The sequence below is a fragment of the Typopeltis vanoorti genome, chromosome 9 (assembly GCF_054136105.1).
Source record: "Typopeltis vanoorti isolate ZY-2024b chromosome 9, IOZ_Tvanoo_1.0, whole genome shotgun sequence".
NCBI classification, from domain to species: domain Eukaryota; kingdom Metazoa; phylum Arthropoda; class Arachnida; order Uropygi; family Thelyphonidae; genus Typopeltis; species Typopeltis vanoorti.
This window is the reverse complement of record NC_143557.1, coordinates 79,602,059-79,616,860: the sequence shown is the minus strand read 5'-3', so window position 1 is coordinate 79,616,860 and position 14,802 is coordinate 79,602,059. Positions and strand designations below refer to the sequence as shown.

The following is a 14,802-nucleotide window of genomic DNA, read 5'->3' as shown; positions in this document are numbered from 1 at the left end:
TCACATCTCTTAATAATAATAAAATGATTTTTGAATAATTTTTTACCTGTCAGGTAAAGGCAGAAAGAAAATCACCTAATGAAAATGCCAAATACTGTATTGGAATCATTAATGGACTTAACATATAACATAAATATATCATTTAAACTACCAAAACGGTTGGTTATATCTTTGTAGGTAATAAATTCTACAGGGTGGCCCATAAGTCACAAATTGGTTTAAAATTTAATAACTTTATTTATTAATTATTATTTTTTTGTTATAACGAAATACAGAATCTGGGGAATTTTACTTATTTATTTATTAGTTAATGAGTTATTCACATTTTAAACCCCTATATGACTTATGGGCCACCTTGTAGAAACTTTTTTCATAATTATGATGATCACCTTTATGCAATTTGAAGGTCACTGTGGTAATGATTTCCTTTCCTAATATCTTCATTTCAAGCATTTGAAATATATAATTGTACTGTTTGCAGAAACCTTTGAGTAGAAATGGTTTAGTTACACATGTGACTAGATTCTAAATGCAGAAAGCAAATAACTAAACAAGTGATGTTTTTTATTTTCTTCATTCTAGTTTTTCTTTTTTAATTCCTGAGAACAGAAATGGTGCAGTCTTTTTCTGCATATGATGGTTATTTTTCATTTTTAAGCACTAACACTAATCTGCCATAATTTTGATATTTCAGAATATATACTACCTCCTTTCCACCTCTTCTACCTGGAGCATTTTTATCCTGCTTTTTTGCTCACTGCACCAAAATTTGCAGGAGAATATTTTAAGTAATAATTCAAGAAATATAATTTTAAAAAAATAAATAAAATTCTTGAGCATATTTTCAACTATGCTTTTGAAATCAGGATCTGTCATTCCCAAAAAAATATTGCTATTTCTATTAAAACTAAGTATAATAGTCAACTCTCACTATAGCAAACTTTTAGGGACCACAGGAACAGTTTGTTAAAGTGGATACCTTGCCATAGCAAATATCTTTTAGCATAGTATTGTACCTATTGAGCCTTGGTCAAGAGTTTGCATCAGCTTGTTATGGTGATGTTTGCTGTAGTGAGTCATTTGTAAATATGCATTATATATTTTATTAGCCAAGTAGCAAAGCAGTGTATGACTTAAAACATTTTGAATAAGATAAATTACAGATACCAAGAAATTATATACTTGGTTTAATCCTTTATCCAAGTGTAAGCAAACAAAGTTTGCACATGACGTATTTTCAGGACTAGGGCAACTTGTATAAGGAAGCTAAGACTTCACATCACTAGCCTTAATATCCTATAATGCAAAGCACATCTCCTTGCAGACATGTATAACATCTGGCTACCACTGAAGAGACCTGAATAAAGGTCGAAACCAGTCTGGGTAGTGGCCCTTCCCTTAATGCATAGCATTATATACATGTCCACAAGGATATGTGCTTTGCATTATGGGATACTAAGGCAAGTGATGTGAAGTCATACCTTTACCACAAGTTGCCCCAGTCCTGAAAATACTTCAAGCGAAAACTTTGTTTGCTTACACTTGGATAAAGGATTAAACTATGTATATATATATGTATATAATTTCTTGGTGTCTTTAATTTATAGTATAACCGAGTGAAAAAACTTTCAACAACATTTTAAATAAGAAGCCACCTGTTTGTGAATTTCTTTAGAATTGCATTACTTAACAGATGAACCTATCTAAGGAACCTATATATATATATGTATATTGGTCCATATTTGACTTATTAGTGCTTTTGCTTAAGGTACGCTCAAATAAATTCAGGGTTTTTGCTATTCGGCTTCTGAACAGTCTGTGTATCCTTTCTTTTAATATTAATATGCTTAATGCCAAATGATACATTTCAAGTGCTTTCCTTCTATAACATTTGATATTTCATTTTTGAAATTAAAATTCATGTTTTGTATTTAGTTGTGGTTGTTTTCCCTTCAAATTCTGCCTGTCTGCAATTAATTTTCTGATATATTCTTTTACATCTCCTTAACAAATATATTTTAACCCTAATAAGTGGTAGTAAAAGTAAATTTATGTAGGAGCTTCTTAATAGCCTTGAGAAAAAAAAAATTATATTCTAAAAATGCAAATTTTCACTCATGCCCACTGTTTTTATATCTTGCATTGATAATAGGCTGCCCATTTTATATAGAAAAAGCCATTTTCATGTAACTGAATTGCTGCCCGAAACAGAACTCTCAAATCTCCACAGATTAACTAATTATATTCTTTGTATTTCACTTTATCAAAGAATTCAAGATAAATTTTTTAATTAATGAAGAGAATGCCAAAGAAAGCAAGATCGTTGCCAGTTTGTGCTAGAGCACCTATCAAGCTTTTTTTTTTTTGGATGAGCCAGTAAATAACCTTGATATTTGCTTGTATTATATACTTTGGTGACTCGATTAGTTTCAACTGTTACTCTGTAAATATCATGACAATACTAGTTAACTTACAAAAAAGTGTGATATAAATTCTTTCTCATGACTCTTGCATAAAGGAAATGAAATCCCTAGACCCAAGGTGCTTTTAAGTACAGAATCCTTTGGTAGGCTAAATCTCTATATGTTGGTAAGAACTATTTTCATCTTTTACTTCACATGACATTCATTCTGACTTAAACCGTCGTATTAATCGGAGGCGAAGATAAGATACATTAAGTCTCTGAGCCAGTCTCGTGTCAGGCAGAAGATATGAAATATCCTTTCGTTTCCTGTTGTTACTATAGTGTTGGTTAGGCAAAATAGGTTTCCTTTCCTTGTGTTGTTTTAGTTCATGTCAGAATAGAAATGAAAGACATATTTTTACAGTAAGGCCCATTTCTTCAATTATTCAACACTTGACAAATTTTGTATGGTTTGCCATAGTTTTTGTGGAATCATATTTTGGCATGAGTAATACCATTTTTGGCAAACTGATGTTTTGCTTCCTCACTATGAATCTCCTTTGGATATCTAGATATACACAAGTTCTTCACACTGCATAACGGAAAATTAAACACATAAAGATAAAACAGTATGCTCAGACTGACACGTTTTTATAATAATTCTGCAGTCACTTTATATGCCAAATGCCGCCAGTTGCTTTATGCTACTCATTAAGTCTAAAATATTTTATGTGCAAGTCAGATGGTTCCATAAAATGACTCCCAGCTACAAAAAATAATAATAATAATAAAACAAATCAATAAATAATGATAATAATAAATACTATATTTTACTGACATAGCCATTTTTGTGCTTGGCATACTTAAATTACTTAATGGAAGCTAAACATCTTCAGATCCATAAACTATGTAGGCCCATTTAATTTTTTGCCAAAATTTGCCTGATATATATATACAATATTTGAAAAACGTTATTGGATTCAGTTTACAGGCATCTGGAAGATTAGGAATATGTCCCATAGTCAGTTTGAAAACTATGTTTTAAAATCTTTTAAGCTAAAAGCTATGTAGCGTGGTAATGCATATATTCCATTCCTCCTTAATGTATTTCACCATCTTCATTGGTGATGTTTAATCTTCAGCTTATAAGTACATCAGGCACACTGATTTCCATAAATTACAAAACAAAGAGAAAAATTTTAACAATTCAAACTGCATGATCAACTTTATGCAATTCAGTGAAAAGCAGTATCATATAGATGTGAAAGAAACAGCCACAAAAATTCTAAATAAATATAAATATTATATTATTTTTGGAAAATTATATTACTTTAAGTTATGTTTTTAAAATACACATTATCGATGTTTTAATTTAACTGGAGTAAAAAAAGCCAGTGATGTAATACAAGGAGTACTCCTTATGAAAAGAGGCAAAATAGCCATAAGTATCAATGTAAATAAATAGTTTAATTCAGTAACAAATGGGTACATGAAGGCAATGGTCAAAAACAAGAGTTCAAAATGAGTGTCAAAGTACCTCCATGAGGAATGTGGTCACTCCTCACGGCAGTATAGTGCTCACAGTGATGTTTCATGCTATTTATAACGGTGTACAGGAGCTTAGTTGCTGATAACTAAGCTCCTGTGCATTGCAAAACTCTCATAACTCCATCAAGGTTTTGGGGAGGGGAGATTGAGAACAACAACATCCCAGACAAACTCAATAGGATTAAGGTCAGAAAGCCTTGCTGACCAGTCCATATGTATGATAGTCTCTTAAAGATATTAGTTCACAGTCTTCACTTGATGAGGACAAGCATTATACTCTTGTAGGATAAATGTTTACCCTATCACACCCACATACAGTGAAACATTAGGGTCCGGGATCTCATCTCTATAAGTTGCAGCATTCATGGTTCTGCTACAAAGCATGTACGTTGGTGCATCCATCCACTGAGATGCCTCTACAAACCAATCACACTACCTACACCATAAGTGTCTGTTTCATTGATATTAGAGGGAGGGTTTTTTTCTTGATACTCTCCAGATCAGAGCAAGGACTTGTCTGTAAATGATACCAACTGCCATTTGTCTTGGGTCCAATTAACATGTAGCTTGGCCAATTTCAAACATTCTGTCCTGTGGTAGGGGATAGGGGGAATCACACAGGCTACCAGTCACCTGGCATACAGACCACCTTTGTGAAGTCTTAAGAAACAGTGGAAGCAGATACCAGTGTTCCTGCAGCCTATGTGGTGGTCAGATTGTAGCTGATTCGGGGTAGCACTTATGTTTTGGTGAGCAGATAATCGAAGATATCAGTCACCTATTGCTCTTATATCCCATGGCCTTCACTATTTATTGCCAAGATGTTTGTGAGTGTTGAAATTAGTTTCACAGTGTGTGAATCACAGAACAACTCGCAACCATTTGGCTACTTCTGCCGAACTTTGGCCTACCTCTGGTCTTATGATGGCTTGCCATCTTAATTCGTTAGTTAAATGATGTCTTGTAGCTATATCTAAGAATTTTGCTATCACAAAATGTCTTATTTTCACTCCAAACAATGGAAAACCATTCAAAATTGCCTGCTTTTATGTTTCGCTCAGTGGTATATACTGCTGACAGTAATGCTCATTTGTATACAATATACAATAACCAAACTCAGCATTGCTTTTTTTTTTACACATTGGAACCCCCCCCCCCCCCCAAGTTATCTCGATTTTTATTTTTGTTCCCCAATTTATGGAAACCAGTGTTCTCACATCTGTAGTCGGACAGTAGATCATATTTTGCAAAAAAAAAAAAAAAGTTCCCATTATTTTGTAATTTGCCTTTTCATTATTCAGTAGAACATTTTTGAGCTAAACATTGTTGGGAACCACAGTATACAATGGATTTTTTTTTTCAAACACTTTTATTATTTTTTATCATTTGTTTCACTTTTATTCAGAGGAGCTACAAGATTTTTTCCTGACTAAAGCCATTAGTTCATTTGTTTTTGTAGTTCTACATAAGTTTATGAAATTCTCAGATATGGAGATTTAAAGGTTTAACAGTGGCTACACTGCATAATTCAGAAGGCCTGGTCAGAGGATCAAATTCTAGATGATGGGAATAAAGCTCTCATAGTACCCATCTATAAAAAGGGAAATAAAACTGAATGTGAGAATTATAGAGGAATTTTCCTGCTGAGTGTTTTCCTGGTTTATGCAAGTATACTTGAGAAAAGGCTAAGAAATATTGTTGCAGAAAACCTAGGAGGAAGAGGAGAAGAAAAAGTTGGGTTCAAACAGACTGTCAGGATGAGATGAGCCCAGAGAAAAGCTTTTCAAAATTCTTCAGTTATATGGAGTAAATGGAATATGCAGGGCAATACATAGTCTATATTAAGTTGCAAGTCAGCAATTAGAATTGAAGGAGATATAAGATGGTCAGCTACTGGAACTCGAAAGGTCAGCTACTGGAACAAATCTGAAAACAAACCCTAACTCAACATCACCAGAGTTAAAGATCGGTACTATCAACGTAAGAAGCCTGAATGGCAAAGAAATGGAGCTAGCTTGAGGAATTAGATAAGTACCAGATCGACATAATAGGGGTGACTGAAACAAAAAAGACCAAAACTGGTGAGATCTTTCTGAGCAATAAATACAAAATGTTATATTCAGGAAATGACAATCAAGGAAAAGAAGGAGTAGCCATAGTATTCAACACAAAATACGAGGCTAATCTTCTTGAATGGCAGTCAGTCTCAAGTAGAGTAATGTGGGCAAATATGAGAATGGGGAACTAGACAATGAGACTTATTTGTGCCTATGGTCCCACAGAAGGTTCTACTAAGGTAGAAGTGGAGGAATTTTTTGAGCTTTAGAGAAAGCAACTGACACAATGAAAAAAGAAAAGTTGGTCCTTGTTGGGGATCTAAATAGCAGAGTAGGAAATGATTGTGAGACATACAAAAATATTTTGGGAAAATTTGGAGAAAAGAGCAAAGCTAATAATAATGGCAAATATCTGTTGGATTTCTGCTCAGGAAATGGACTGGTTATTACTAACACCATGTTCCAACATAAAAATGTGCACAAATTCACATGGAGAGAAGAGGCTAGGAATAAGAAAAGTCTCATTGACTATGTTATTGTTGATAGTGATGTTTTCTCCCTGGTGCAGGACACCAGAGTGTACAGGGGATTTGAAATTGGAAGTGATCACTATTTAGTCTTGAGCAGGATAAAATTGAATTTCATATTGAAAAGAATAACATGTAAGAAAGTTTTAAAGCGAATAAAAGTTGAGCAGCTCTCAGATGTGAACTGTAGACTAAAATACAGAAAGATTATTGAAAAGAAAATGAAAGAGTTTGAGAACAGGAATCAAACCTTGGAGATTCAGTGGCAAACTCTGAAGAAAACATTGATTGATTCTGCCAGAGAGGCATGTGGTGAGGTTGTGTGCAAGGATAAAAAAATCAGAACTCCCTGGTGGACACAGGAAGTAAAAGAGGCAGTGAAGAAAAAGAAGAAAGCATATCAAAAGTTCCTGGCAAATAAGTCAGCTTTTACTCTTACAGAATACAGAGACAAATGTAAGAAAGCTAAACAGTGTGTAAAACTAGCTAAACAAAAGTCGTGGGATTACTTTGGCAAGAATATAGAAAATAAATATCAAGAAGGTGGCAAAATATTCTGGAGGTTGTTGAAGAAGCTTTTACAGCACTCTTGGAGGAAAGAGTGCTGTAAAAGGAGTTAGAGATGATAAAGGTGACATGAAAACAGGAGAAAAAGATATCCTTGAAGTATGGAGTAATTACTTTGAAAAACTGCTAAATGAAACAAGCAGTGATGACAGCACAGTGATAAAAAAACACTGACCAGGCATGCAGTCAGGAATACATATCCATACTTGAAGTAGAAAAAGCCATCAGAGGCTTGAAATTTGGAAAGGCAGCAGGAGTAGATGATATTCGACCAGAAATGCTGAAGTATGGTGGTATAAATGTCTTACAGTGGCTGCACTGCATAGTTCAGAAAGCCTGGACAGAGGGACGAATTCCCGATGATTGGAGTAGAGCTCTTATAGTACCCATGTAAAAAGGGAAATAAAACTGAATGTGAGAATTACAGAGGTATTTCCCTACTGAGTGTTCCTGGCAAGATCTATGCAAGTATACTTGAGAAACGGTTGAGAAGAATTGTGGAAGAAAAGCTTGGTGAAGAACAAGCTGGATTCAGGCCAAATAGAGGCTGTCAGGATCAGATCTTCACTTTACGACAAATAGTCGAGAAAGCATGGGAATATAACAAAGACCTGTATTTAAGTTTTGTCGATTTGGAAAAGGCATATGACAAGGTGCCAAGAGAGATACTATTCAATACGCTGCAGTTATATGGTGTCAATGGGGCATTATATCAAGCAATACTTAGTCTTTATTTGAGTTGTAAGTCAGCAGTTAGAATTGAAGGAAGTACAGGAAGATGGTTTAATGTTAAATCTGGTGTGAGACAAGGATGTACATTATCCCCTCTGTTATTCATTATCTATATGGATCACATTATGAAGGAAAGTGGTATTAAACCTGATATCAAAATAGGAGATGTTGACGTCAGCTCTTTGCTTTATGCGGATGATGTTATACTTCTAAATAAATCCGCTACAAGTCTGCAAGATTCTCTGACTAAATTGAATAGCTGTTGTAATAGATATGGTATGAAGGTCAGCAATAAAAAGACAAAGACAATGAAAATAGGCAGAATCATTGAAAATGTCAACTGTGTTGTGAATGGAGAACCTGTGGAACAAGTAAAACATTTCAGCTACTTAGGCACGATTTTTACTGAAGATGGTAAATTAAATATAGAAATAGACAACAGAATCAGCAAAGCTGGTAAGGTGGGAAGTCAATTGAATAAATTCATATGGAATAAGAAAGAAATTAGTCGGAACACTAAATTAGCTGTATACAAGACAGTGTTCAAACCAGTTTTAACTTATGGATCTGAGAGCTGGGTCAGAAGTAAAATACTTGACCAAAGACTAGAGACCGCAGATATGAGAGTCCTGAGAAAGATTAGAGGCGTGAACAGATGAACAGATGGCATCAATGGCAATATCATATGAAAAATGAGGATATTAGGAAAGAACTTGACATTGTCTGCATCCAGGAATACGTTAGCAGAGCTAATCTCAGGTGGTATGGTCACTTAAATAGAATGGGAGAGGAAAGATTAGCAAAACAAGTGTTCTCTGCCAGGTTGGCAGGAAAACGACCCAGAGGAAGACCAAGATATAGGTGGATTGATACGGTACAAGGTGCTTTAGATGATAGAAATATAAGACCTGATAATGTTGGAGTCTTGACAAGTAAAAGACTGATTTGGAGGAAAATTGTAGATAGGAAGTTAGTAATGATGTAATTTTTTCATGTAGTACTGTCATATCCTGTACACCCCTTGAGGGTACATGACAGGAATTTGATGATGATGATGATGGTTTGTAAAATCAGGTGTATGACAAGGGTGCATACTATCTCCACTCTTATTGTTTTATATATATATGAATTGCATTATGGAATGAAGTGTCATTAATCTATATATCAAACTTACCTCCTGTGTGTTATTGAAGATGATATGATATACTCTTAAACAAATTTGGCATGAAAATCAGCAATAAAAAAAGACCAAAGCTATGAATATAAACATGAACACAGAAAACTTCATCTGCATTATCAGTGGAAAACATAGAACAAGGAAAATATTTCTGCTATTCAGGCACAATTTTAAATGAAGATGACAAATTAAATATGGAAATAGAGAACCGATTTAGCAAAGCCAAAGAAGTCAACTGAATAAGTTTATTATTATTTAGAATTAAAGTAGCTATATACAAGACAGTGTTCGAGCCGTTTTTTTTTTTTTTTTTTTTTTTTTTTATGGACCCGAGAGCTGGATTAGAAATAAAGAACTTTCTTTATCAAAGACTAGAGACCAGAGATGTGATTGTTCTGATAAAAATTAGAGCAATGAACAGATGGCATTAATGATAGGATATTAGGAAGAAACTCAACATTGTTAGCATTCAAGGATGTGTAAGCAGAGCTAATCTAAGGTGGCGTGGTCATTTAAATGGAATAGGAGGGGAAAGATTAGCGAAACAGGTATTTGATGCCAAGACTAACCTAGAGGAAGATCAAGATCTTGGTGGATTGATTCAGTCAGAAAAGCCCTAGAAAGATTACAATATTAGATATAACTATTGTTGATAGGTGATTGCCAATCATGCAGCACTGCTACAGTATTTTGTACATCTGAGGTATATCAGGATATTGATGAAGCCATTGCACCTCTGCTTAAATATTTCATTGTCAAGTAATAAACATCACACACTATTTTGACTCAGTTTTCTCCCCCCGAAACCAAATGAAAAAGAAAAAGTTTGCATTTACATTGAGCTAAAGCATCATGTCAGATAATGTTGAAATAATGTCCATAACATCCTTCATTGAAAAACCAGGATTTCAGAGCTAACTTGTCTTTGTTGCAATTTAGAATTGACAATTCTTACAATTTAGTATTATTACAATCATGTTACAGAACTATACATTTTTGCTGTTGTTTGTTCCACTTTCAGTTTCAAAGATACAAGTACAGATATCCCTTGATTAACATGATTAATTTACCCCCCAATGTTACCGCATTAATCAAATCTAATAATCAATGGTAAAAATTACAATTCGTCCATGATCCATTACTGTATTAATAATTCCTTTTATATGGTACTCTTTTAGGAAAGAAAAATGAATACAAAGTAAATGTTTAATAAATGCTTCTTGAACCTATCTACGTTAGTTACAGCAATTTTTTTTATCAAAAAAAGTTATAAAGAGTCGTTTGAACAGTTTGTTTTTTTCTTATCAGCATAAATTCTACAGTAACAAGCAAAATGACTCTCTAGACCTCGGAAAACAAGCATTCTTCGATTAACATCTGGATCCACATCCATTACTTGGTGCTTAAGCAATTCTAAACTGCGATATATTCCATCCAGTTCTTCGATTGTTAAGATCTCTTTTGGAACCTCATCTTCACATTCCATTTGTTCTTTATTTTCATATGCGCATTGTTGTTGTTGTTCAATTTCAAGAAGATAGTTGTCACTGAAATCTTTTGAATCCAATAATTCTTTAACATCTTCTGCATCAACACCATAAAAACCAAGGTCTTCAACAATTGCAACGATTTCAACGATCCACGGTGTTCGCAGGATTTTGGAAACCACTTAAGTCATTAATGCATTTCAAAAGGTTTTTTCAAACAGCTCCCATGCAGGTAAAAGACACTTGCTCCCACAAATCATGAATGTTTTCAATTGCATGTATAATGTTAAAATTTTTGTAAAATTCCTGCCATGTACCCTCAAGGGGTGTACAGGATATGATAGTACTACATGAAAAATTTACATCATTACCAACTTCCTATCTGCAATTTTCCTCCAAATCAATCTGTTACTTGTCAAGACTCCAACATTATCAGATCTTATATTTCTATCGTCTAATGCACTTTGTACTGTATCAATCCACCTATATCTTGGTCTTCCTCTGGGTCGTTTTCCTGCCAGCGAACACTTGTTTTTCTAATCTTTCCTCGCCCATTCTGTTTAAGTGACCATACCACCTGAGATTAATTCTGCTAACGCATTCCTGGATGCTGACAATGGCAAGTTCTTTCCTAATATCCTGTTTTTTAAATATGATATTGTCATTGATGCCTCTAATGTTCATGCCTCTAATCTTTCTCAGGACTTTCATATTTGCGGTCTCTAGTCTTTGGTCAAGTGTTTTTCTGATCCATCCAGTTCTTCGATTGTTAAGATCTCCTTTGGAATCCCATCTTCACATTCCATTTCTTCTTTGTCTTCATTTGCGCATTGTTGTTGTTTAATTTCAAGAAGATTGTTGTCACTGAAATCTTTCAAATTTGAATCCAATAATTCTTTAACATCTTCTGCATCAACACCATCAAAACCAAGGTCTTCACCAATTGCAACGATTTCTTCAACCACGGTGTTTGTAAAATTCTTGGAGCATAATCGCATTTTCTCCCATTGTTGTTTCTACTGCCTTTGAGAATGTCTTTTTAAGAAAATGGGCTTTGAAAGTTGCAATGATGCCCATGTCTACGGGTCGTAACAGTGATGTTGTGTATATGGTGGAATTTTGGTAAATTTAAAGGCGAGTTAATTAAAACTTTTGCTGCGTGTATAAAGGGATTGTCACAATTAATTTTGCCGCGTTAATCAAATCCCACGTTAAGCAAGGGATACCTGTATTTGATTTGATTTGATTTTTTAATTTCAGGAAAAAATCTTTGGTCTTTGGCAGTAGTTCCTTTTTAAATTCCATGACAGCCTGCTTCATTGAAAGTGGAAAAGGTTGCTTTCTTCATAAAGAACAAACAGCTCTACACACAAATAACAGTGCAGTGTCTGTGATTATTTGCACAAAAGTTGTTGCACAGAATAATTGTGTATGCTTTGCACATATTTGAACAAACAGGCTGAAATCTTCAAATAATTTCAACTAATGTGAATGCCCTGTTTTGCCAGAGCCAATAGCAATTGATTTACAAATTTTGGGTTCATAAAGAATCTTTCTGGTTTTCAGTCCTGTCTGTTACTAAATAACTAGCATAACCTCTCATTTATTACGGTCAGATTCTTTCTTAAAGATGTTTTTAGTGATTAATCAAAGAGAGAATTTCCAAGGTGGTGATTTTATTGTCCTAAATTCATCAGTCCAAAAAATAAAATTTTTTCTTTATATTTAATCTTGTAATGATATGTTATTTATGATCTTTCATAACAAAGTGTTTTTGGTAGACAAAACAATTTGACAAAACCAAATATATATATTCTTTCATTCTGCTTTCTTTTTACTCAGTGCTGTGACACAGAAATTCACTAGAACTTGTGGTTGAACATCTCTTTAAACAAAATAACAAAGGATGCTCTTTCACAAAACTGAATGAGTTTCTTATATTGATGCTATAGCATTTATAGTTTTATGGAACCTCTTAGAGTTATCTCTTACAACTTGGTCATTTCTAAAGAAGACCAAAGCATGCTGTCTTTTTGTTACATCTCTGCCTCTCATGTGACCCCCCAGCTGCTCTGTTTTTGACATTGATGTTGACAGTGTGTAGCAAAGTTTAGATATTTGTTATTATTCATGGTATTAACTTGCATTGTCACATTAAAACAAATTATGAATTTGTTTTCTGACAGTCCACTGGATTCAAACCAGCATCCTCAGAGCACAGAAGCATATGCCAGAAACATGAGGCACTACAACCAAGTAATTAGTGGAAGCAATTCAGAACTAGATTGCTTCTAATAATCTAAACAAGACGAGTTGTTCTTTCATCCACCCAACCAACCATGGTAAATGAAATACATCAATCATCTGTGGTTCACATCCTTGTTTTGATTGACATCAAATTACATCGTCTTCCTGAAAAGTGTTTTTGTGATGCAAGAATGCTAGTTTGAATGGAGAAATATCACTACTTTTAAGTTGATAATTTTTTGCATTTTTTAAGTAGTAAAAGTAAAAAATGTGGGTGTAAAGTAATATTAATAGCTGTTTTGAATGATTTTCCACTGTAGTGAATGGGTAAAAAATATTAAAACCTATTAAATAAGAAAACAAGTAGCAGATCACTTCTGTCATTTTAGTAAAAAAAATAATGAAACCTACTAGTAAATACATTGGCAGAGTTTATGGTATTCAAAGATTAACTGTACATTGGTGCGTTATGGAAATTGTCATCGATCTTGTAAGATGGACTCGAGGGAGAAACTACCAGCCACTGTTCTATACCATTTAAAAATATTTATTATTTAAATTTAGAAACATGTAAGTTGTCCTGAGGTTATAAACATTCTGAATTTTTTTGATAATTGATGAAAGACCACAAGAACTGAATTAATGAAGTCAGACCAGAATTGTTGAAGATAGAGATAAAATCTTCTTTGGATAATTGAAAAAAAAGAAAAAAAAATTAATACCTTTCTACTATACTGCTATGAAAGAAAAGGTAAAAATTACATTATTTTAAAGAGCATTCACTTTGTTGAATATAATTCGCTCTCTTGCTCTCTTATGTGGATATTTTAGGAACAGAATATAGAATTATGTAATGAAGAGCAGAGATATCAAATATTGTAAATTATCTTCTTGTAAAATCCTCCATGTGTTTAATGTTTGTCTCTTCCATTTTCTTTCTTCATAATTACACTTTTCCTCTCCCCCTTCTTCCTTTATTTAGTATTATAAAGGAAGAAAATCATGACAAGCTATGCTCATATGGAGGCTTTTGCATGGTAAGAGGAGACTAAAATCTTCTGATAGTCAACATTTCTTATGCCCTCTCCTTACACTGCCCCCACATACATTTTTAATATTTAGTATTTTTCATATCTAAGTTGATAATGTTTCTCATAAGATGCAGGTTTTGATATTTACGTGTTAAAGAGATGCCGTATTTGAAGTCGCAGAATCCAGACTCCATGCATGCTGAACTTAAATGTATGAATATGATTAAAAGGTTTGTGGGTTCATTAAAAAGTCTCACATGAGAATATCACTAGTAAGCATAAGAATAATTTAAACTAAACCACGAATCCTCCCCTTCTCTTTAGAAATTCTATTATACCATTCACAAAGAAGTTGATCATGGAATAATCTTGGTTGAACACACTTAGTTTCAATCTGTTTTATATTAGGACAAGTAAAAGAAAAATGCTGTAATTGTTTATGGATTAAAAATGGTTCCATCTCCCTTGCATGTGCAGCTCATTAAAAATAATGATATCTTTGACAATTTTACAATGTTTTGTAAAATGACTAATTTCATGCTTTTAAAAAAATGAAAAAAGAATAAACTCGCACATCCCACAGTTAAGTGCAAAATCTCACAAAGCACATCATCCTTTTCAGTACCTAAAAAAAAATAAACACTAATCAACATGTTAAATGTAAAGTCTAGAAAAAGTGCTGCTGACTGTAGTAGGTTGAGATGTGCAAAATCAGAGAAACTAGAGTTGTTAGGGAGGAAGTACTGATAAAGCAAATGGATGTATGATTGGTGAGGAAATGTAGACCTCAGTCTGAGGCAGTAAGTAAAAATGAGATTGGTGGACATGGCAATAGGTTAATTATGGACCTATGATTATATTTATAGGGTGGCAAAGAAGTCATGAAGGGGTTTAAACATTTAATAATATTCTTATTTATTAATTATTTTTATTATTTTTTGTTATATTGAAATACAGGACCTAGACATTTTTTTTTTTTTTAATTAGTGATGAAAAACAGTTTCATGTAAATACCTTCCATTTTT

At 33.5% G+C, this 14,802-nt stretch overlaps 1 protein-coding gene across 8 annotated transcripts in view; it reads left to right on the top strand.

The window, feature by feature from the left end:
- Window positions 1-14,802, top strand: part of LOC150103183 (uncharacterized) — a 167,124-nt gene that overhangs the window by 102,937 nt on the left and 49,385 nt on the right. The window lies entirely within an intron of this gene.